The sequence below is a fragment of the Gavialis gangeticus genome, unplaced genomic scaffold, assembly GCF_001723915.1.
Source record: "Gavialis gangeticus isolate Ggan-Ray unplaced genomic scaffold, GavGan_comp1, whole genome shotgun sequence".
NCBI lineage: Eukaryota > Metazoa > Chordata > Crocodylia > Gavialidae > Gavialis > Gavialis gangeticus.
The window spans coordinates 77,779,595-77,783,843 of NW_017729022.1; positions in this window are offsets into that span (position 1 = coordinate 77,779,595).

The following is a 4,249-nucleotide window of genomic DNA, read 5'->3' on the forward strand; positions in this document are numbered from 1 at the left end:
GGGGGGGGAGGGGGGGTTGGAGAGCAAAAATTAGCGAGGTTGGGGGAAAGGGGGTAGGAAACGTGTATCCCTGGAGCTGAAGCAAGCAGCAGGGCTTTCCTACCCCTGATGCTATGCTCTGAACACTTTGAAAGTTGGGTCGATCTGGCTAACCTGTGCCCAATACAACTGAGTGCTCCTATTCAGGTGAACTAAGAGCAGGTCCACCATTTTTTGCCCGATATAAGTCCCCAAATGTATTTATACTTCAGCACTTAGATTGACCTAAGCCTAGTTAGATCTATTTAAGTGTAACATCTGCATATACCCTGAAACAGAATGCAGATTCAGTGATTTGTACTCTGTAAACTGGTTTGTAATTCAAAGCAATTCAATATTTAACAGTAATTTGAGGTAAAATGAAAGAGCAAAGTTCCAATTCACTTTTCAGTTGTAAAATTGAATTTAAAAAGTTCAGGATAGGTATAATGTACTTGAAAAGACTCCAATGAAACATAAAAATGAGCTCTAGGATTTTATTCAAAACAAATAAAAAAGAGGTATGTGAAAAGCCTTTGTTTAGCTGTTGCTGACATATGGTATTTTTCTACTCATTTCAAAGCTAGGCATGGAAAGATCAATGCAGGTTCACATTGTGTATCAGGATCTGAAAGTTGTCTTGTGAACTTGTCTTCATATGTAATGAGAACAAAAGGAACAGGAACTATTTTTAAAACAATGTTGTCTCTTTCCCTTTTTTATCTTATTACAAAACAATCCTGAATGAGAAGAAATGTGAGTGCCAGTGTTATAAAATGCACATACAAAAATGCACTGTATATAACAAATAGGCAAGATATTTCATGGACTCCAAGGGACCAATCCAGCCTTTAGGAATATAGGTAAACTCCTACGATCATCAACAAGAGTTAAACCTTTTTAAGGCCAAATTATCCCACCCTTACTCACATTAAGTAAGATTTGTCTCACTTACTCCTGATTTATATTAATCTAACTCTACTGTCATCTAGGGAATTTTCCCATATTTGACCTGAACTGAGAGCAGAATCTGACATTGCAATGGTGCTACTTGGGGAAAAAAGGTACTACTCAGGCAGAGCTAAACACAAAGGCCAAGCATAGAAAACATTTTTAGCAACTCCTTTAAAATGCTGTACTCAAGGAGTGTTGTGGGTGATATCTTTTATTGAACCAACTGCATGGTTGGGATAAAGTTAGATAAGCTTTTGAATGCAAGACATTCTTCATCAGGGAACCTCACATTTGATAAACATGATAGCAGGGACCTGATGAAGAATGCTTTGCATTCCAAAGCTCTTCTAACTTTACCCCAGCCATGTAGTTGGTCCAGTTAAAGATAGCACCCACAAAACTTGCTCCTCACGTAATTCCTGGACTATCACAGCTACAACATAATTTCAACACTACCTAAAAACGCTATGGCATTTTGTAGGCATGTCCTCAAGACTGCTGTCTCACTATACTAAACAATATGGATCTGGAACACAGAATACAGTAATCCAGAAAATTTAGGGAAGTACCCACAGGAAATTATCAAAACACCTAGGAAAGAGGTGATAGATGTTTGTCTGACCCAAAACATGAAGATCAGCTGTTCAATCTCCACAGGTTCTACATTGAAACAGCAGGTCTTTCTTGACCAAGAACTCCTTCTTAAGAGTGCACTTCTCTTTAGGAGACCTTGAAATACTTTTCAGAGGTTAGTATCATTATCCTGTTTCTATAGATAGGGAAACTGAGGCATGGTGAAGTGACATTAAGTCTATAGTCATCCAGCAAGTTAGGAGGGGAGCCGGAAACAGAACTCTAGATTACCAAAGCAGTGTATTACTCAGAAGCCCACATGTGACTGGCAATCTATTTGTGCACCTCTTAGACTTTTCTCTGCTGAAACCTAGACTTCCAGAGGATGGTTAGCTCATAATCAGACGACATAACTGCTTATCAAGGTCTGAACTGGATATATTAAGATTTCAGGTGTGCCCACGTGCTATTTCTATTATGAAGGGATCAGCTTCAATGGACCTCAATGCTCTGGATTACATTTTTCTGACTCTTCCTGCTGTTTTAGCTGTCAGGCTTTGTCTAACTTGGAGATAAAAGAATATACAGAAAGGGTGGAGAGGGGGAAAATGTTTTCATCTCCTACTAAAGGATGCCACAAAAGTAATCAAAACTAATAATAGTATCATTAGGATTGTTAATTTTTATTACAGTAGCGATAATCTTATGTAGTTTATTAGTAAGTATAAATTTGATAATCAACTATACATGCTCAGCCCTTCTCAGTGCATTTTAAAGAGTGGTGTGAGCATAAATCAATTAAAGATTGCAGGACACTAAGGTCCAACACTAATGGCAGCCATATGAAAAGCTAAACTAGACATCTTTATACAAATCAATGTCTCAGTTGCCCAGGAAACCAGAACTTCTTAATTTAAGGACTTTGCAAAAGCAAAGTTGAACTGGCAAATTCCCCAAACACTGCACCTGATTTCCATATATTTTTAGATTTGATAAAAAGTAAAACTAAATTCGGATATGACCTAATTGTGTGATCCTTGATGAGTAAATAGAATTGGCTTGTTGTACACATTCCCTTGAAGCTGATGAGTGTTGTTCTCAAGCTTGAGAGGGTGGATGAGGTCTCCCTTACAGGATCTGTCAGGTAGCTTTTCCTACACTAATTGCAACAGAAGTAACCAGGGAGTAGGGCTCATTTTCGAAATTGGACAGACAGAGAAATCGTAACTGTACTGGAAACGCTTCCAGAAAGAGGGCCAAGGGAAAAAAAAGATGAGTCTCTTACTAATGAGACTTGCAGGGAATGAGGCTGGGTTCTCTGAAAATGATAAGTGTATGGGCAATCTAACTCTATTATTTTAATGACTTGGAGCCTAGGCAGACTGCACTAATGTAGCGATACTTCAGAGAAACAAGGAAACATTTTATTTAGATTTCATTTACTTAATGGCTTACAGATTAATTGTGTTCCAAACGGACCTTGACATTGTTCAGCTAACCTTAAATATATCACCATGCCAAGAGTGCTCTCTATACACACCCACTTAGGAATGGAAAATGAGAGTTGAAAAACATTGAAAACATTCAGAATGACAGTCAAGCCCCATCTCACCTGGTCAAAACAGCATAGCGGCAAGGAAGGATACCAGGCATGGACACAAGGCAGCAAGTTTGTCACTACTGTAAGCAGAGTGATTGAAAATATTAGGAATCTGTTTAAAGGCCCACAAAACTTCAGTCCCACAAATATTCAGCTAATTTAGGGCCTGACCTAATACACAATGAAGTTCCTAATAGAAGCTCCTCACCATTGGTATGGGTGTCAGCCAGGCTTCAAAACGACCAGTGTCTTTAGGGTGAACTTACAAAACAATTCAATTTCTTCTCCAGCTTAACAATGTTTTTTTTCCACCACAATCATATACCTATCTAGCTCAAGTATTCAGAGATGGGTAAAAACATGAATATTTATAACAGATCTGAACTTTAGTTAGTAAAGTCCATTTTTTCTTATTGCACTAACTGAATGCATCTGCTTCATGTAGAGTACTAAGATTGTTTCCCTTCACAACATCACCCACCAATCCTGATGCAAACTGTAGGAGCAAACCAATCTATAATTACCACACATCAGTTTCCATTCCCCTTTCCCTATTAATTACCCTGCAACAGAAACACATATTAAATAATCCATGATTGCAATGGGGTAGAAAGGCAAAATTAACAAAGTAATTTATTTCCCATGATTTATAGGATTCCTCCTATACAACTATGTTAATTATTCAAATCAATATGAAGAACTAAGGAATTCGTCAGTGTATAAAAGCCAGGGTGAATCAAAATTGCTGTAATGGTTGAGATAGCTTGTCAAAATCTGGCAGGAAGCAACACCATTCAAAGACTGTTATTTCTCTGGAAATGCTTAAATGCATATCCAAAGAAACACAGAGAACTACCCAGGAACTTTCAGAGATGGAAAACTTAGCATGCTGTCTTGGAAATTTGCTCTGTGAGTGCTGCCAGTGCAGAGGCTCTCTTGTAAGCGTCATAGTAACAGGCCCTGCACGTGGCCTTTGCATGACCTATGGGCCTGTCACTCAAGGGTGACCTAGTTTCCCTGTCAGACGCATGCCCAGTGTGAGGGAGGATAACAGTGCGCATGCCCAATTATGTTATATAATCAGACTAGAAAGTTCTGTGGAGT